The 21,520-nt window shown below is 36.4% G+C and overlaps 1 protein-coding gene and 1 non-coding gene across 8 annotated transcripts in view; one reads left to right on the top strand and one right to left on the bottom strand.

The window, feature by feature from the left end:
- Positions 1-21,520, bottom strand: part of CACNA2D1 (calcium voltage-gated channel auxiliary subunit alpha2delta 1) — a 541,059-nt gene that overhangs the window by 289,320 nt on the left and 230,219 nt on the right. The gene's annotated exons all lie outside the window — the stretch shown is intronic.
- On the top strand, positions 18,483-18,589 carry LOC138439956 (U6 spliceosomal RNA). Its single transcript, XR_011256894.1, has one exon. It is a non-coding gene; the product is annotated as a U6 spliceosomal RNA (small nuclear RNA).

The following is a 21,520-nucleotide window of genomic DNA, read 5'->3' as shown; positions in this document are numbered from 1 at the left end:
TTCTCCCAGCAATCTTGATTCCAGCTTGTGCTTCTTCCAGCCCAACATTTCTCATGATGTACTCTGCATATAAGTTAAATAAGCAAGGTGACAATATACAGCCTTGATGTACTCCTTTTCCTATTTGGAACCAGTCTTTGTTCCATGTCCACTTCTAACTGTTGCTTCCTGACCTGCATACATGTTTTTCAGGAATGAGGTCAGGTGGTCTGGTATTCCTATCTCTTGAAGAATTTTTGACAGTTTATTGTGATCCACACAGTCAAAGGCTCTGGCATAGTCAAAGCAGAAATAGATGTTTTTTTGGAATCCTCTTGCTTTTTCGATGATCCAGCAGATGTTGGTAATTTGATCTCTGGTTCCTCTGCCTTTTCTAAATCCAGTTTGCACATTTGGAAGTTCACGGTTCACATATTGCTGAAGCCTGGCTTGGAGAATTTTGAGCATTACTTTGCTAGCATGTGAAATGAGTGCAATTGTGCAGTAGCTTGAACATTCTTCTTGAACATTCTTTGGCATTGCCTTTCTTTGGGACTGGAATGAAAACTGACCTTTTCCAGTCCTATAGCCACTGCTGAGTGTTCCAAATTTGCTGGCATTGAGTGCAGCACTTTCACAGCATCATCTTTCAGGATTTGAAATAGCTCAACTGAAATTCCATCACCTTCACTAGCTTTGTTCATAGTGATGCTTCCTAAGGCCCACCTGACTTCACATTCCAGGATGTCTATCTCTATGATTTGTTACTACCCCTTATTGGCGATATAATGCTCTTCAACTTATAAAAGAAATCAGTTTATAGGTTGCCTCTTTCATTCTATATTTAACCTCTGATTAACCAGCCATTCACTGTAGGTGTTTTCTGAGGAAGGGGCACAACTTGAGTGGTTTACTCTGGTTGACAACCTCAACTATCAAAGCTCTGAGTAGCTGTGAAAATGAAGAAAATATTCTGGTACCCTAAGAAGCATTTAAAAATTTCCAAAGGGTTTAACCATTAATTCTTCACAGAATATGTCATTCCACCTTTATCAATAGTCTCTTCCTTTCCAGAAGTATCAGAAAGAAATCACTGAAGTTAATAATCCCAAGACCAATTAAAAGAAACTTTATAGAAAGAAGTTAGCCATATACTTGAACCATTGTAGCAAGTAAGAGAGGTTAAAATTTTGCTCCAAAAACATCCAGAATCTGAGCCTCACACTTCTATTTCACATTTCATAAAAGGAAATATTAGTTTCTCAGAATGATTTAGCAATAAGTGATACTATATAACACATAAAGTCTAAATCAATTTATGTATGATCTCCTTTATAACTTTTTTAAAAACTTCCCCTGTAAAACCATTTCATTTATTCAGTATGTTCTGATATATAAGGCATGTAAAATAATTTTATCCAATTAATACTCTTTTAAACTCCTATGCCATAGTCTTTTAATTATTTTTTCTTTGTCATGAGTTAGTCTTTTATGCCAAAATTTCCTTGACAGCAATCATTTTCTTAAGCACTAAAATTCAAAATTTGCTTCAGTTAAAAATAATGTTTTTCTGATTAGTCCTACTAACATCTTTGCATCTTTTTCTTAATAATCAGATTTACTCTAATAGTCAGGAAAAATTCTGTGCAAAATAAACACCATATAGTCCAATTTAATCAGATAAAAAATATGCAAAATAAATTCTGATTGTACCTTTGATTAGTCAAAAACCATTTTACCTCAAATTGCGGGTTTGTGGGTTTTTTTTTTTTTTTTTTTGCTTAATACATTTTTTTTTCCTTTATCACAGATTCCTGGGCCATACTATTTAATTATAAAACTGTGCCTCTTCATTTTCCAGTATGTGCTGTTCTCAGCATTAAGAGATGTTACACTGTGGCCTTCAAATAACTGGACCTCTTTATCCTAAAAAGTTATATATGGAGAGCCAGAGGGATGGTACAGGGAGGGAGGTGGGAGGGGGGTTCAGGATGGGGAACACGTGTACACCCGTGGTGGATTCATGTTGATGTATGGCAAAATGAATACAATATTATAAAGTAATTAGCCTCCAATTAAAATAAATAAATTTAAATTTAAAAAAAAAAAGCTTTCTAAGGCATCTCAAATGAATGCTGTGGGTGAGGGAGCTTTTTATAAACAACATGTTAGTCTAGAACCACCTCATTCCCATGTTTGGAATAATCCATTGAAAGGTCATAAGAAAACCAGAAGTGAGGGCCCATCAGAACAGACATCTGCAAACTATTTTCTGATCTTGAACATAGGCTTGTCCTTACAAAGCACTGCAGTACTGAATTTGTTCTACCCTATTTTAAAAGTAATGGGTTCTTTTTCTTTCTTTCATTCTCCTAATATTCATACCACTTTTTTTGTTTCCAAATACATTTGTTTCAGGTCAAATAAATGTGATGCATTTCCAGTATACTTCTTATATTCTTTTAATTTCTCACCACACAAAGTAAAATTTTCTAGAAGAGAAATAACAGTAGAATATGAAGAAGTTTATCAAAATCAATTTGATTTGCTACATATTCATGAGATATTTCATAATAAACATTCCAAACTTTCCTTTTCTGAAAATCAAACTGCTGACATATTCTTACTTCTATGGAATATTCTGGAACTTAAAGCATCATCATGAGACACTTTACTCTTAACCATGGTTTTATTTTATCAAGTATTTCAGTTACCCAAATATCAGATTTCTAGAAAAATTAAATAACTAGAGTTCAAAGGATACAAAAGTAAAGTACAAAAAGAAACGATGTCCCAAATGTCAAAGAAAACTCCATAAATAAGCAACCAAAAAACCAGGGAATACACTAACGAACAATCAAAAAATAATTGTAAATTTAAAACCTCTTGATCTTCACACTAGCTATAAACTTAAATGAATATCATTAAAAGTTTTATGGCTGAAATACTTGAAAAAGAAAAACAAAACTAGGAAAGAAAGAAGAAATGGAGGGAGGGAAGAAAAAGAGATTCAAGGAATACATATCTTTTTCTAAAAGATGAGGTTGAAGACACTTTAAATCACAATATATGATATCCTTTTTATGTCACACCAGTGGAGAATTATTTTGCAGTCACCTACTTTAAAAGTGCTACTTTCTTTTCCTTTATAATGTCTTTGACCATCTCTATTAAGGACAGAAGCTATCACCTGTCTGACTGGCCTAGCATGTGAGAGATTCCTGTGAGTCAATTTGTTCCTCTCAACAATCTTTTTTTCTGAACTCTTTAAACAATACACTTTGAGTTAATTACAAGTCACACACACAACATGGCAGTACCCTGAAGCTATGAGCTATAACACAGGAGGATAACCAGAACAGCTAGAAATCGAGACTCGTGCCTTATGTTATGCTGATGTCTGTTACATCCCGTGCTTGTTTGTTTTTGTTTTAATATCAGGAAAAAGATATAAAGACATAAATGTCAAAGCCAGGTCAAATAAATCTGATGCATTTCCAAAGTCAACTAAAAATGTAAACAAAATTAAAGAGAGAAAGGAAATTTCATTTTCGGTAAAGATAAAATTGTAATCATTTTATGGCAGCTATTCTATTACTGCCACAAGCAAGATCTACTATCAGTCATGGTGAAGTTTCACACACATACAAACTAATATTTTTATTGTGGAAATATTTTATCAGGCTGGTACATAACCATATGTCTATCTCATTAATTTCAAATGAAAAGAAAGGAAAAATAAATTTAAGGATATTAAAATGCAGAATAGTTTCAGGAGCAAAATATCACTAATATTTCATTTTGAACATTTGTCCATTTCTTTCTTCATCATATTTGACACCATCATCATAATCAACGTCAATCGAGCTAACACACATTATTTTTTCTAATGTGGGAGATATTATGCTACAGCTTTACCGAGACTATTATTTAATTCTCAGATAAATTCTTATAGACAGTACTACTTTTATCCACATCTAAGAGATAAGAAAACTGATGCTTAAGGAGGCTCACTTACTGAAGTTCACAGTTAGTAAATACTGATCTTAAAATAGAGAAAATTTTCTCTAGACCTGGATCTAGAGTTGAACACAACTGAGCGAGTAACACAGCTCAGACCTTGAATTATTAAGCCTGCAATATGCTTCTTCTCGGGGAAATGGCAAGGTTATCTGCAAGTATTTTTTCCCAAAAACTCTAAACTTTATTTTGTATTGGGTTATATCAAATTAACAATGTTGTGGTAGTTTCAGGTGAGCAGCAAAGGAACTCAGTCATACATATACATGTATCCATTCTCCCCCAAATCCCCTTCCATCCAGGCTGGCACATAAAATTGAGCAGAGTTCCATGTGCTATACAATAGGTCCTTACTGGTTATCCATTTTAAATATAGTAGTGTGTACAGGACCTTCCCAAAGTCCCTAACTATACCTTCCTCCCATCAACCGTAAGTTCATTTTTTAAGTCTCTGAGCCTCTTTCTGTTTCACAAATAAGTTTACTTGTATTTCTTTTTAGATTCCACATATATGGGATGTCATAGAATATTTCTCCTTCTCTGTCTGACTTACTTCACTCAGTATGAATTCTATCCATGTTGCTGCAAATGGCATTATTTCATTATTTTTTAATGCCTGAGTAATATGTATCACATTTTCTTAATCCATTGCTCTATTGATGGGCATGTAAGTTATCTGCAAGTCTTTACTTCAAATTGTTTTCTACTTGATAATATTTCCAAAGATGCCCTATTATACAATAGGAGTGGAGGCTTTTTCTGCATTGCAAATTTATAATTTTTTTTTTTAGTTACAAATTTATTAATCACCAAGAAAGAACTGATCAGAGAAGGAAGGTCCAACTTCTGATACTGATGCAAAGCTTCATTTTCTCTATAGCAGGTGAGAACCAGACACAATACAGGTCCATCTGAGTTTCATATCTTTACTGCCTTCTGTTAGAATTTTGTTCTGTTAGAATATTCTGTAGAATATTTTTCTCAAGAACTCTCCAGCAAGTGGCTTATGATATAAGCCAATTAAAATTTTGAACAGTTAGATACTTTGGACTGTGTGTTTTTTTTTTATTTATTTTTAGTTGCAGGATAATTGCTTTACAAAATTTTATTGTTTTCTGTCAAAGTTCAACACAAATCAGCCATAGGTATACCTATAAACCCTCCCTTTTGAACCTCCCTCCCATCTTCCTCCCCATCCCATCCCTCTAGGTTGACACAAAGACCCTGTTTGAGTTTCCTGAGACGTACAGCTTTTTTTTTTTTAACATTTTAAAATAATCGGAATAAAGAAATTAGCCTGTAGTTGTGGAGAAAGGAATCAGGGTAGGCAAGCTTTCCCTAAATGGCCTTCATGGGGTCCTCCACTTCAGGACAGCTTTGTTTCTCTTCTGTGGTGCTAAAATTGATTTTAAATTGAAAATATGGATCAAAAAAGATGTTTCAAAAACTTGTTCACTTGTAAAATAACAGTGTAAGATCCCCTAAGGAATCTACAACTGTGTAAGTGATTTACCTAATATATACTTATCTAAAAAATATAAATGGTTTTAGGACAACAAAGACTTATGAGAGAACTAGACAACCTATAACCATATGGATACAAGTACTATAGGTAAAACATTTTTGATTTAGTAAGAATTTCATTGTTTTATTACTAACAGCCATATAGTGCATACTTCATAAAAATTATTTTATATAGCTTTTCTTAAAACCTGGAGAGAACATGTAATTATTTTTTTCAGTTTCTTTGTCATGTATATAACGGTATCATGATTCTACCTCTGGAATTTTATGCTTCCAATAGTAACAGAAAATCATAAGCTTTTCATGATTATTTTTGCTGTTTATATGTAATACTTACTAACAATTAAAAGACTAATGTCTGTTGCATTTATTTTTAAATAAAGAATTATAACCAGAAGTATAAGTGACTTTATACTTTAACATTTTAGGAATATCTTAAAGGAAAGTTATTTTCTTTGAATAAAAAGGATATATTTTCATAGTTCCCCTGCTGTAAATTTTTATAAATAAGAAAACTGTTAGAAAAGTTCACAGGGTAACTTTAAATCTAGTCATACTTAAATAAAAAGTACAAACTTGATCCTAAAATTAAAACTACATTTTAGTTACAAAAATACCTGAACAACATTCTCATCTATGTTTTATGCTTAATTTTATCTTATTTTGATGAGAACATTGAAATATCAATATAAAAGGTACTTACCAAAAATAGAATACCCATACAAAATATTTTAGACACAGAAAAAGTCTACAATGTTGACAACTGATTTTCATACATAGAATCTTTATGAAAGGATGTTCCCTTTTAATGATATAAAGATTACTGCAGATTTATTTATTGGTTTGTTCTTCAAAAGAAGTAAGCATGGCTTCTGAGAATGGCAGAAGTCACGTCCATTAGTAAAAAACTTTTATAAGCATCTTACTTTGGGTTGCTATAAAAATTACTGTGGACTAGGTGGCTTAAGCAACAGAAGTTAAGTCTGGAAGGCTGGAAGTCACAATAAACATTCAATCTCATGATGTGTTAATACTCTTTAAAATTACTGAGGACTCCAAAAGGTTCTGGGTATGTGAGTTATATCTGTTAGGACTTATTCTACTAGCAATTAAACTAAGAGTCTTTAAATTATAACTTACTGATTATTTCAGTAAAAATAATCGTCATCATATTATATGATTAAATAACATAGTTTCATGAAAATAAACAGATTTTTTTAGAAAACAATGAGAAGAGTAGCAAAGATACATAGTGTGAAAATAAAGGAATATTTTAGTGTGTTTATAGAGAACTGTGGATAAATTTTTGTGATACCACATCATAACTCAACAAATAGAAATTTCTAAAATTTCTTAAAGGTTAGTGCAATGAAAAATCTGAAAGCCTATCAATGAACATTTCCTTCTGTACTACACTGAAATGGATTATTGGTATATTTTACATGGGAAGTATATTTTTTTTTACTCATGAATAATGTGTAACTTGCACTCCCTCTCAAAGGGTTCTGCACAGTCCCAGATGAGCCTCAACCACACTTTAAGAAGCAATGATTCTGAATGTTTAAATACAGACAACTTCTGAAATACTTTCACATTACACACATGCCAAATAAACATTACACTTGCAGTTTGCATATTACACATAAGACTTACTCCTAACACTTTGTCTACAATAGATTCTTGGAATTCCTACCAGAGCTAGGACATGGTCTTAGATTTCCAACCTCAGGGTGAAACAACTATTTGTTGTTAAATCAGCTCACTGTTAGAATTATACTAAACTATTTACAAATGCTAATAGCACATCAGAATGACTGCCAGACAAGTTACAGAATGATTTCTATAACGGTGCTTTTAAAGTCAATACCATGATTTTGATACAGAGAAAAATCCTTATAGTCAAAAGAGCTGAACAATTTTGAGTAATGAAAGGCCTGCTGGCTATAATAAAAATAAGGGTTTTCTTTCAATCTCTCTAGAATACCAATTGTTTTTACCACTATATGAGGAATCACTGCCCCTCTTCAAAATCAGGACCCATTTCTTTAGGTGCTAGTAGAATATCATCCTAATATGAGCAAAATAATTAATAAAGGAGGAAACTGAAAGTTGCTCAGTCGTGTCCGACTCTTTGCGACCCCGTGCACTGTACAGTCCATGGAATTCTCCAGGCAGAACACTGGATGGGGTAGCTGTTGCCTTCACCATGGCTCCCCAGCCAGGCACTGAACCCGGATCTCGTGCATTGTAGGTGGATTCTTTACCAGCTAAGCCACCACGGAAGCTCAAAAATACTGGAGTAGGTAGCCTATCCCTTCTCCAGTGGATCTTCCTGACCCAGGAATTGAACCGGGGTCTCCTACGTTGCAGGCAGATTCTTGACCAGCTGAGCTATCAGGGAAGCCCCAATAAAGGAGTGGTGGATGGAAAAAAGAGAGTTGCTGCTGGCCCCAGAATAGAAAAAGGCAGTCCAAAGATGAAGTTCAAATTGAAAAACAACAATAACTTATAAGAGTCATTATCAGAAGCTAATCTTTCATGGTCAGTTGAGATCTGGGTGGCGAGAAAAAGCTATTCTAGGCTACAGATATATTAACTATAGTGATAGGGACTTATGGCTAAAGTTGTTATGACTTTCTATACTGAAAAATGAACATTTTTATTCCATGAACCAAGTGAACTTTTCCATTGGGTCCAATCTAACAGAAGAGATTATTTATCAAAACTACTTTCTCCACTGTGACAACTTCCCTGCCATCCTGAAGACAAACACCTGCTTACTGATTTCTGGAAAGTGAAACTGTTAGTTGCTCGGTTGTGTTGGACTCTTTGTGATCTCACGGACTGTAGCCTGCCAGGCTCCTTTGTCTATGGAAGTCTCCAGGCAAGAATACTGGAGCAGGCTGCCATTCCCGTCTCCAGGGGATCTTCTGACCAAGGGATAGAACCCAGGTCTCTTACCTTGCCAGCAGATTCTTCAGTATCTGAGACACCAGGGAAGCCCTTCTACTTTCTAGAAAGTAGGTTTCTTTTAAGCTATTATCATTTAGTGTACAGCTAAGCTCTTGAGGGCAGATATCATGTCTTACTCTTTGTATTAAATGTCAAGTTTCTAATTGCCACAGACTAGATACTAAACAAGTGTAATGATTATTTACTCATTAAATAAATATCCCATTAAAATTTGAAAGTTTTTTTCAGGATTTTTTATTCTTCCTAGCTTCTTTTTTGTATTCTGCTTCTAGTGCTTTATCTAAAATGCTACATTGTCACTCAGCTTATTCCGAAAATAGGATTTTACTTTCAATGCGCTGGATCTCTAAACATTAAAAACTCCAAAACCCACTGTACAACATTTTCCATTCTTTTCAACCTGTCAGCCTTACAACCTTTCCTCAAAGTATCCACTACTGAAAATATCTACGGTACACACAAAAAGGTTACTTAGCCAGGCCACGTGATCAATGTGCAGTACTTGTCATTAGTCTTTTTTCCTTTATATCTAAATGTAGAAATAGGGGAACATAGTGAGCATCGTGCTATACTTGTACTTCAGCTGAAGGACCTTGTGGGCAAATCATACCTCTGAATGGTACTGACAGGGTTGTTGTATGGATTAGACAATATACATGGAAAGCATCCCATGCACAGTAGGTATTTAACACATTACTGAGCCTTAAAAAAAAATAAAAAAAACCTTCACTGCCATCAGGCTTGTCCAAAACACCATCATTTCTACTTAAACAACTGCGACTGCTCCTATTTGATTTTTCTGATTCCACGTCTGTCCCCCATTCCCAACACATGCAGTGATCCTTCTTAAAATATAAATCTGATGTTACTCTCTTGCTCAAAATCATCCAATGGCTTCCCTTTCTTGTACCTATTATAAAAGATTGGAAGCAATGTGCATTGCACTCCCACTGCCAACCTCACCTCCCATGGAGATATTCCTAACATGACTTTGCCGGCCGCCTTCTGGTTCTGTAAAGAGACTAGGCACACTCTGGCCTTGGAGACTTATTACATCTAAAGATCCACTGCCTGGAATTCTCTTCCTTTCGCTTCCCTCACTTTACTTCAGCGGTCTACTCAAATGTTCCCTTTTATCACCGCTTCCTAGCAACCTCCCTCAACTCCACTCTGTCACTCTGTTTCATCCAGTCCTACCTGCTGAAGATCAAGAACAGTTTCTGCTACTTGGAGGCCCCTCAAAAGTATCTACTAAATGAATGAATATACAATTAATAATAATTCTTAAAAATTTCAGATACATGCAGAATTGTAAAATTATGGAAAAACACTTCTCATTAACTTAATTTTTTATTTAGCTATTATTACAGGGTTTTTTTGTATTTTTTAACTTGGAGGATAATTGCTTTATTATGTTGTGTTGCTTTCTGTCATACAAAAATGTGAATCTGTCGTAAGTATATTCATGTCCCCACTCTCTTGAACTTTCCTCCCGTCCCTCCTCATCCCATCCCACCCCTTTAGGTTGCATGACCTTTAATTTAAAAATAAGAATAGCTAGTATTCATTGAAAGCTTATTTACCATACATCAGGCATTAACTAATTTGTTCCTCACACAAAACTGATACTGTAGGAATAATCATTGTCCCAGATGAAAAAAACTGAGGTTCAACAAGCTAAATAATTAGCTAAAGGTTACACAGCGAAGGAAGGAATCTGATTTTTAACTCAGAGATTCTGGATCCAGAGTCTATCTGATTCAACACACTAATTCCCAAGAAGAACTTCACAACAGAAATATTTTAAGTCCTATAACATTCATTTTCTTATAGGGTTCATAAAATCATTTTGATCTACTGTTTTATGTGTCAAATGATTTGTTGCAATTCAAGGAGCATTTTTTCCTGTCATGCTGGGAAGGGTAGGGAATAAGACAGGACTTATTTCTCAGTCAGCCCACACTTGATAGTTCACAGAGGTCTGAGGAGACGTAGCTCTCTGTCTCAACAGGAACTGTATGAACTGCTCCTGTTCATCAATCATGCAGTGGCTGTTTACTCATCCCCAGGCCGCATTTCTCTCCACATGGCATCTGGGTCTTCCTCTCAGCAAAGCTACAATGTGCAACGACAGATGAAATTCTGCTCCTGTTTGGATGTGAAATTCAAAACTAAGTTGGAATGCCTCACTGTTGGAAAACAAACGTAGATCACTAATGAGACACAAAGTTTATGCTTGATAAGACTATCCAATGTAAAAATATATTCACTTTCAAATTCATGATGACAAGGTAATACATAGAACTATAAAAAAATCATTCTCTCTTGACTTTTGTTGTATTCTAATTTATAGATTAATTTTTGTCTACGTGACCCTGCTACTTTGCTGAGAGAATTGTTCAAATGTAGAAAAATAAGTTGACAGAAATTAATGCAGGGAGCAATAAGAATTATGACCAGAAGTAGTTATGTTATACAACATAGAATCTATTCTACAGGCTCTGCCAATTATGGAATTAAATCACTATGGATACAGCTAGGAAATAGGAGAATAGAATGCTAATATAAGAATTAAGAACTAGGCTTTTTGTTCTTTACAAAAGATAGCTGACTGGCTTACTTACTCTGTACTTCAATAGGCTCACTATAAAATTTATGTAATCACTTAGATTTTCTGCCTGACTCAAAGTTCAATGAAGAACGGTGCTGATTTTGAGATTCATGAAACGCCAACCAGATTTAAATTCATCAATCTGTAGAAACTGCCCACAGTATTTTGTGTAGGCATTTATATATCAATTTTTCTGTAAAAACTTCCACATCTTACACCAATTTTTCAAGGGAATCCATGACTTAACGGAGTTTAAGAAAAAATAGCCTACTCAATATAATCATGAAAAATAGGTGCTCTTTGATATTGGTGTATTTTATATGCATACACGTGCATATACAAATATACGGAAGAGAAGCTTTATAAGACTTGCAACCAAGATTTCCGTTCGGGTTTAAGTCAACCTACATAAAGGAATATCAACTCATCCTCTACCAGAGCACAGTTTTTAAATTGCTAATTTATCAATGTGTTGAATAGACAGAGATAGTCCTTCTGATCCTATTTTCTATCAACGTAAGTGTATTTCTGAAATGGCTGACAATGACCCATTTAACTGAGCACCCATGCATATTTATCATGGCTCTCCATGTACATACAGACTTGAAATAGGTCTAAGGTTTGTAGAGAAATTAAGTGCTATAAAGATAACAGTTTATTCATCATTTAAAATGAAACCAATTCCCAAATGCAAAACACATGTTAAAAGATCCATCATAATTCTACTTTGGTGTTGTTTTAATACAAAATATATAATTATATTTAAAAAGTCATGACCTAGGTAGTTGTTTAGTTGGTTTACTAGGTGGTCAGTCCTTCTTAGACATCTTTTGAAAAGTACAGGTGAATAAGAGTCCATTTAGGGCCAACTGACTTTCTTACACCAAAGACTCACTGATTCCCATTGATTTAAGAAATATGAACAGCTCAAAATGCCGTCACCAACATGCCAACAATGGCCTCCACAACTCACCAACCACCATTTATTGAGAGCTGACGCACACTCTGCTGGGCATTTCACACATATTTTCTCATTTGGCCTCACAAGAGATTGAAAGGAAGGCTACTGAAGTGCATTTTAAATGAGGTAAAGGATTATTACCTAGACCTCCTTTCTGGGTCAAAGGCTTTTCCTATTACACATTCTTTTGGAGAAAGGGAAGAACTGATTTAAGTTCCCAGACAAGTGTGCAGACTCTGAGACATTCTGTCATTCTGCTAGCATATCATCTCTACAGAGGGATCGATTGAAAAACAGCTGAGCTACAGGGACAATGGAGCAGGCTTTCTGGGTACAGATAAGGAAAGGATACCTTCAATTATCCATCATATTAGAAATCAGAACAGATTCATCGGACACAACTGAAATGACTAAGCAGTAGCAATAGATCCAAAAAAAAGAAAAGAATATCCTAAAGGAAGAAGAAATATGAGATTCAGGGGCTTACTCCTCTAATATTAGACAGAGAAACTGTCTTAACTGTTATTCAGCACTTCTCATTTAACTCCCAAATTGTATGTTTATATACTTCATTACATACTGGATCTTGTAGTCCTTCATTTAGTCCTTCTAAATGAAGCATCACTTGAACCAGATGCAGTGCTCAGTTTAACTTGTAGTATAAAAACTATTTTAGGAGGTTTTCACTTTGCATTCTATAAAACACATAAAATATTACAATTCTTATCTGCACAAGGACAATGAAAAATTTTAGACTACCTTGGAAAGATTTGCTCCCGAAATTTCATGCTAAAAATTAAAACTACCTTAAAAAAAAAAACTTGAATACAGATTAATAAAATTGAAAGATGTTGCTCTAGAGCTACATACAGTCTATAGGATATAAAGAGTTGAAAAAATGATAAAATAGTGTCCCTCCCCCACCTTTGTGGCAGCAAACTTATTCACACTGAAAGAGCTCAGGACCTTTGGTCTGAAAGGTTGGAAAAAGTTAAAAATGACCCAGCCAAAAATACATCATCGTCTTACATGGCTCACAAAGAACAGGAAAGGGTCTTTAAACGCTGAGATATTCAAGTGCAACTGATCTCCAAAAGTATGAGAAAATAAATTGTATAAACTACAAAGTTGAGAGTTTGCTATTGATTCTGGCAAAGGCTCTAGGATAGGTTTTGAGTCCTGAGAAGATTAAATTGCATCAAGTATCTGACTGGTTATTGGTTTAGAAAGCTATTAAGATCTCTTCTGAACCAGAAATTATAGGCCTATCAGTAATAGGGACTGGTTTGGGTTCTCTGGATAAACATGTTCCTAAAATGATGAAGAAAATGTATTAGATTAATACAACTTAATAAAAACATCACATGATAGCAGTATATGGCCTAGGATTATGAGGGACTCCTCTGGATCTGATTACATCTGATTCTGTTCTTATTCCTGTTTCATAATTCTTTATCTGAAATTTTGAGGGCTAGAGTTTAGAATACTTTTAAAATTTCTACAGAGAAACTATATAGATGAATATATACAAATGAATAAGCTATTATATTAAACTTCCCAGCACCCAAGATTTAAGCACAATGAAATGTCAATTGCACTGTGTTTAATACTGGGTTATGGGAGTTCAGTAAATAGCTCTCTATAAATAAGGGCTCATGTACCTATAGTTTTGTGACTTCACATTAATTATTTAATTGCTACAGGCAAATTATTTAGTTACTATGAATGTCAGTTCCCACATCTTGAAAAACAAAGTAACAACAACTATCTTAACGGATGCTGGTGATAATTTAATAAAAGAGTGTATGTAAAACACTGGATAGAAAACCAGGAATTACTACGACACACCCAGAACCAGACACTCTGGAATGCAAAGGCAAGTGGGCCTTAGAAAGCATTTACTATGAACAAAGCTAGTGGAGGTGATGGAATTCCAGCTGAACTATTTCAAATCCTAAAAGATGATGCTGTGAAAATGCTGCACTCAATATGCCAGCAAATTTGGAAAACTCAGCAGTGGCCACAGGACTGGAAAAGGTCAGTTTTCATTCCAATCCCAAAGAAAGGCAATGCAAAAGAATATTTAAACTACTGCACAATTGCACTCATCTCACACTAGCAAAGTAATGTCAACATTCTCTAAACGAGGCTCCAACAGTACGTGAACTGAGAACCTCCAGATATTCAAGCTGGATTTAGAAAAGGCAGAGGAGCCAGAGATCAAATTGCCAACATCCGTTGGATCATAGAGAAGGCAAGGGATTTGCAGAAAAACACATCTACTTCTGCTTCACTGACTACTCTGAAGCCTTAGACTTAAGAGCTGTGGATCGCAACAAACAGTGGAAAATTCTTAAAGATGGGAATACCAGATCGCTTTACTTGCCTCCTGAAATATCTGTGTATGCAAGTTAAGAAGCAACATTTAAAACTGGAGATGGAACAGACTGGTTCCAACTTGGGAAAGGAGTACGACAAGACTGTATAATATCACCCTGCTCATTTAACTTATATGTAGAGTGTGTTAGTTGCTCAGTCATGTCTGACTCTCTGACCTCATGGACTTCACAGCCTGCCAGGCTCCTCTGTCCATGGAATTCTCCAGGCAAGACTATTAGAGTGGGTACCCTCTTCCTTCTCCAGGGGATCTTCCCAACCCCAGGGATAAGACCTGGGTCTCTCGCCCTAAAGGCAGATTCTTTTATCATCTGAGCCACCAGGGAAGCCCCCAGTACATCATGTGAAATCCTGGGCTGGATGAATCACAAGCTGAAATAAATACTGCTAGAAGATATATCAATAACCTCAGATATGCAGATGATACCACCTTAATGGCAGAAAGCGAAGAGGAACTAAAGAGTCTCTGAGCGATGATGAAAGAGGAGCATGGAAAATGTGGCTTAAAACTTAACATTCAAAATACTAAGATCATCCAGTCCTGTCACTTCATGGCAAGCAAATGAGGAAAAAAAATGGAAACAGTGACAGATTTCATTTCCTTGGGCTCTCAAATCACTATGGACTGTGACTGTAGCCATGAAATCAAAAGACATTTCCTCCTTGGAAGAAAATCTATGACAAACCTAGTGAAGTGAGTGAAGTTGCTCAGTCATGTCCGACTCTTTGTGACCCCATGGAGTGTAGCCTACCAGGCTCCTCTGTCCGTGGGATTTTCCAGGCAAGAGTACTGGAGTGGGTTGCCATTTCCTTCTCCGAGTATCTTCCCGAGCCAGGGATCGAACCCAGGTTTCCCACATTGTAAGCAGACGCTTTTACCGTCTGAGCCACTAGGGAAGTCCTAGACAGCATATTAAAAAGCAGAGACATCACTTTCAACAAAAGTCCATACAGTGAGAGCTAAGTTTTTTCCAAAAGTCAGGTACAAATGTGAGAGGTGGACCATAAAAAAGGCTGTGCACCGAAGAACTGATGCTTTCAAACTACAGTGTTGGAGAAGACTCTTGAGTGTTCCCGGGACAGCAAGGAGATCAAACCAGTCAATACTAAAGGAAATCAACCCTGAATAATCATTGGAAGGACTGATGATGAAGCTCTAATACTTTGGTCATCTGATGCAAAGAGCTAACTCACTGGAAAAGACCCTGATACTGGGAAGGATTGAGGGCAGGAGGAGAAGGGGACAACAGAGGATAAGATGGTTGAATGGCAATCTACTGATCACCGACTCAATGGACATGAGTTTGAGCAAACTCCGGGAGACAGTGAAGGACAGGGAAGCACAGTGTGCTGCAGTCCATGGGGTTGCAAAGAGTCAGACGTGACTTAGCAACTGAACAACAGCAACAAATTATTAATTTTGCAACCTTTGCTCTAAACAGGTGGTTTAGTGGTCAATACTAGCCACACTAAAAACAAAAAGGGATCTTTTAAAAAAAAATAGTAATACCTGGGTCCCACACACTATCAGTTGCACTGGTATTTCTCTGCTGGTATGACCAGGAACATGACAGTTTTCAAAGCTCCCTCTTGATTCTGCTATCAGAGAGATTAAAAACCACCATTCTAAATATATCATCACTGGGAATCCTGGATGCTGCTGCTGCTTTTTTTTTTTTTCTTTTTGTAGCATCTAACAACTCTCTGAACAAATTCATCATCAAAAAAGGGAATGACCAATTGCTTAAGAAGATATGTTTGCCAGTTTACATAAATAGTCTTTCCATTAGAAATTTCTTAAATTAGTTCAGTGTGTATGGACTTAGATTACTCGGTGGTTGTTTTCTCACAGTCTAACTACTTTGAGGAAAACGTCTAGCCCCACAAATACAAGTGACTAAGGCTTAGATCCAAAGTGCACCAACTGTGAGGCTCTGGAAGGGCACATCACTTTCTTTAACCCTGTGTGTAAAGATTCCACTTGCACATGGCTCCTTCTTTGATGAGACCCTCTCAGACCCTGTATGACAACAGAGCTCTGACTCACAACTTCTGAAGCAACCAACTTGGGAAACCACACTACAATTCTGCAGCAACTTGCTCAACACTGTCAGAACTTGGTCAAAGTTCTGCCAGCATCTCTATACTCTTGCCCTGTATTGCAACTCAGGATCAGCCAAAGAAAGCCATCGGTGTGCCCAACCAATCACATAAGATGCCCCACATCTGGACAGTTCTCCATAGCTTCCCCTTGCCAACATCTTCCTATCACAGAACACTCTAAGCCCTTCCACTTTTTTTTGTAATGCTGTGCCACTCCCCTCCTTGCCCGTGTCTAGGCCAAGTACAAGTGATGGTGGCTGCCATATAAAGCTCAGAATAGACAGCCTCTGTCTTTCTAACAGGCAAGGTCTTCATTTACTTCCAGAGTTCGGTGGATGAGTAGCATAAAGGCTAGGAACACAGCTCGATTTCCTGTTACATTTTTCCATCCATTCATTTAAACTCTGCATGGAAGGACAACATACACACAGAAAGTCATATCTCCCAAGGATAAAACTCAATGAATTTTTATAAACCAAAGCTATGGTTTTTCTAGTAGTCAAGTATGGATGTGAGAGTTGGACCATAAAGACAGCTGAACACTGAAGAATTGATGTCTTTGAATTGTGGTATTGGAGAAGACTCTTGAGAGTTCCTTAGACTGCAAGGAGATCAAAACAGTCAATTCTAAAAGAAATAAACCCTAAATATTCACTGGAAGGACTGACACTGAAGCTCCAATACTTTGGCCACCTGATGCAAAGAGCCAATTCATCAGAAAAGACCCTGATACTGGAAAGGACTGAGGGAAGAGGAGAAGGGTGCGACAGAGGATGAGATAGTTAGATAGCATCACTGAATCAATAGACAAGGGTGTGAGCAAACTCCAGCAGTAGGTGAAAGACAGGAAAGCCTGGCATGCTACAGTTCATGGGGTTCCAGAGTCAGAAACTACTTACCAACTGAACAACAATAACAAACACACTGGTGTAATGAGCTCTGAGGTGAAAAAACTCCACGTTCTGAGCAGCCCCCAAATACGCTCCTTTGCACTCCCTTCCAGGCACTAGAGTTTCCCCCAGAGTAGCTTCCATGCTAACTGCTAATCCCAGTGCAGCTTGGCTTGCTTGATATTTTATTGATATGGATGGAATTAGGGAAAAGTATCCACTTGTGGTGTCCAGCTTTCTTCACTCAAGGCTATGTTTCAGTTTTGTCCTTATTATAGCATATTTTCACTGCCATATCATATTCCCATGTCATAAATGTACCACAGTTTATGCTTCTATTTTTACTGTCAATGGACATTTGAGTAGCTTCCAGTTTGGTGCTACTAAAAATAGTGCTGATCACTATTTACAATAGCCAAGACATGGAAACACCTAAATGTCCGTTGACAGATAAATGGATAAGGAAGACGTGGTACATATATACGATGGAATATTACTCCATTGAAAAGAATAACACCATCTACAGCAACATGGATGGACGTAGAGATTACTTTAACAGTAAAGTACTGAGCGACTTCACTGTCATGCATTGGAGAAGGAAATGGCAACCTACTCCAGTGTTCTTGCCTGGAGAATCCCAGGGATGGGGGAGCCTGGTGGGCTGCCGTCTATGGGGTCGCACAGAGTCAGGACACGACTGAAGTGACTTAGCAGCAAAGTAAATCAGACAGGGGAAGACAAATACTAAATAGTATCACTTATATGTGGAATCTAACATACAACACGAACGAACATATCTATGAAAGGAAAAAAAAGAAACAGACTCAGAGATCTAGAAAACAGACTTTTGGTTGCCAAGGAGGAGAAGTGTGAGGAAGGGAAGGATTGGAAGTTTGGGATTAGCACATACAAACTATCAGATATTGGATGGATAAACAACCGTCCTACTGTAGAGCACAGGGAACTATATTCACTACCCTGTGATAAACCATAATGGAAAAGAATATGAAAAAGAATCTATGTAGTGCTCGCTTTGGCAGCACATATACTAAAATTGGAACGATACAGAGAAGATTAGCATGGCCCCTGCGCAAGGATGACACGCAAATTCCTGAAGCGGTCCATATTTTTTGATTTGGGAGAATGGCACTGAAACATTTATACTATCATGTAAGAAATGAATCGCCAGTCTATGTTCGATGCAGGATACAGGATGCTTGGGGCTGGTGCACGGGGATGATCCAGAGAGATGATATGGGGTGGGAGGTGGGAGGGGGGTTCAGGATTGGGAACTCATGTACACCCGTGGCGGATTCATGTCAATGTATGGCAAAACCAATACAGTATTGTAAAGTAAAATAAAGTAAAAATAAAAATTAGCAACAAAAAGAAGAATCTATGTATATGTGTATAACTGAGTCACTTTGCTCTATAGCAGAAATTAAAAACCACATTGTAAATCAACTATACTTCAATAAAATTTTTTAAAACTAGCACTGCTGTGAACATTCTTGCACTGTTACATTCTTATATTCGTGTAAGTGAAAGACAGGGAAGCCTGGTGTGCTGCAGTCCACGGGGTCGCAAACAGTCAGACATGACTTAGTGACTGAACAACAGTAAATACTGCAGTGTATGTCTTGTGGCAACCTACATATTTCTATCAAGAAATGTATCTAAGAGCTGCAAGATTATAGTGTATACATATGCCTCACTTTGATAGATATAAAAGTTGGCCTCTAATTTAAAAACTAAACCATGGAAACCACGTACTGGCTCGCAATTAAAACTAAAGGAAGAAATTTAGTGTCTGAATTGATAAAACCCCAACCTTGTATTCTCTATCATGCTATTGTTATATGAAAAGACTGCTTTAAACTTTTACTTCTGAAAAAAAAGAGAAAGAAAAACCCTGCAGATAGTATGCCAGTTTTACTTCTAGAAATATACAGACTAGCTTTTGTGAAATAAAATAATTTACATCTACTGGAAATAAATCTATCCAAGAATACCAGTATAATAAAAGCATCCTTGGCTTTCTTTTTATATAGTATAAAAAGAAAAGAAGCTGCTTCCATTTTAGAGAATCTCAAAATTAAGCAGGACAAACTTCTCCCTTATATAAGCTACTTGAGGTAGGGACCAGGTCAAATTCATCTTTATATTCCTACATTTATACCTCCAACACATAGAAGGCTCTGGTTCAATGCTTATAAAATAAATGAATCCTCAAAAAGAAACATCAGCAAATGTTCCCCTTGAAATGCTCTTTTAATGAAGAGGTAGGACACTTGATAAAATTACTTAAATCTGCCTCCCCAGCTTGCCTTTTGTTGTTGTACTTCAGGCCGCAATGCAAAGTGCAGAGACCCTGCCACAGCGGAAGACTGGAAAGGACTTGAACCAAAAGAAGAAGAAAAGTAATTGTTTGCATTTTACCACTCTGGTTACATAGACTGCTCACCTATGATATGTGTAAGAGCTCTCCAACCCCAAGGCTGGATGGAGGGAGATTCTGCTTAACGTCAATGTAGCTAGAACCGGGCACAAGAAGGAGAAGTCAGAAATGCAAGTGAGCCACCAAATCTGGAAGCTTCAATTCACATTTGTTGCCACATTAACTGTGTCTATTAAATAACTGGCATTAATCTTTTACACTTGCTAAGAGATGATAGCTCAGACGGTAAGGAGTCTGCCTGCAATGCAGGAGACCAGGATTCGATCCCTGGGTTGGGAAGATCCCCTGGAGAAGGAAATGGCAACCCACTCCAGTATTCTTGCCTGGAAAATCCCATAGACAGAGGAGCCTGGCAGGCTACAGTCCATGGGGTCGCAAAGAGTTGGACAGGACTGAGTGACTTCACTTCACTTCACCTCAAGAGATGGTTAGGTCAGATTGCCAATAACATGTTTTGGGGAGAACCAGAGAAAAAACCCTGTAGCAAAACACTTCAATTTTGTAAGATTTCAATATACTACCACCAAAAACCAAAACTACACTGTAAAATAAATAGATACCTGTGTGACAAGAAAAATGTCATTGATCTAATTAAAAAGCAAGTGCTCTGAAGTTTATTATGTACTCTCGCTCTCCACCTGATTGTGCCCAAGTGAAAAGAATGAAAATAACAATGATAAAGGAGCATTATCACCCCTAATTCCACCACTTTAGCCCAAGAGATGTTTGTACTTTTCCTAATGCTTACAGTCTTTATTCAGTTGTACGATTCTAATAAATCATGATGTGCATGTGCCTACACTTTTAAACTTTACCTTTACCCCATGACACACTGTCTGTATTGAAACAAACATCGTATAGTATTTTTTTGTAAAATATAAAATATGCTACTCATAAAAAAAGTTAAAATTATAAATATTCTATTATTGAGTGATATTTAAAATTTGAACAACTTTCTACTATTCTGTGTTTGTGGCTTTCTAGCCCTTTTCCTACTTTATAAACTATTTTTTGAGGACAAATACCCAGCAACAAGAATATGAGGCCAAAGAAAATACATTTTTTATTTCTAAAATACTTTTGCCAGTATTACAAATTTAAATTGTCCTAATGTTAAAATTTAAAATAAAGTAGCACCTCAAATTAGGATACCACACTCATTTAGCCCCAGTTCACATCACAATGATACATATCATCTGCAACATAAGGATTTTTCATCTGGCTAATGCCTTCATAAAGTGATATATGTTTTAAAGTAACATGTCCCCTCTTTGTGTTGCCAGCAAATCAGATAATCCACACACTTCTAACTGTAGATTGAGATAAGATATCCATAGGGAAAAAAAAAAGAATATACCAACTTTTATTGAAAACATAGCATGTAGCAGACCTTATGTTATAGACCTTCTCACGTGTTATCAAAAGCTGCAAAGCATATTGTAACTGTTCTCACTTGTACAAAATTCAGGGTAATGCACTTGGTTTCTATTATAACATCACAAATACACATGGAAAAGACTAAAACTAATATATATGCTTCAGGATTGCTTTCAAGCAGAAATCCTGAAATATTTCAAATCAGGTAGGTAATTTCTTACAACATG

The sequence above is a fragment of the Ovis canadensis genome, chromosome 4 (genome assembly GCF_042477335.2).
Source record: "Ovis canadensis isolate MfBH-ARS-UI-01 breed Bighorn chromosome 4, ARS-UI_OviCan_v2, whole genome shotgun sequence".
In the NCBI taxonomy this organism is placed as follows: Eukaryota; Metazoa; Chordata; class Mammalia; order Artiodactyla; family Bovidae; genus Ovis; species Ovis canadensis.
This window is presented reverse-complemented; position numbering and strand designations above follow the sequence as displayed.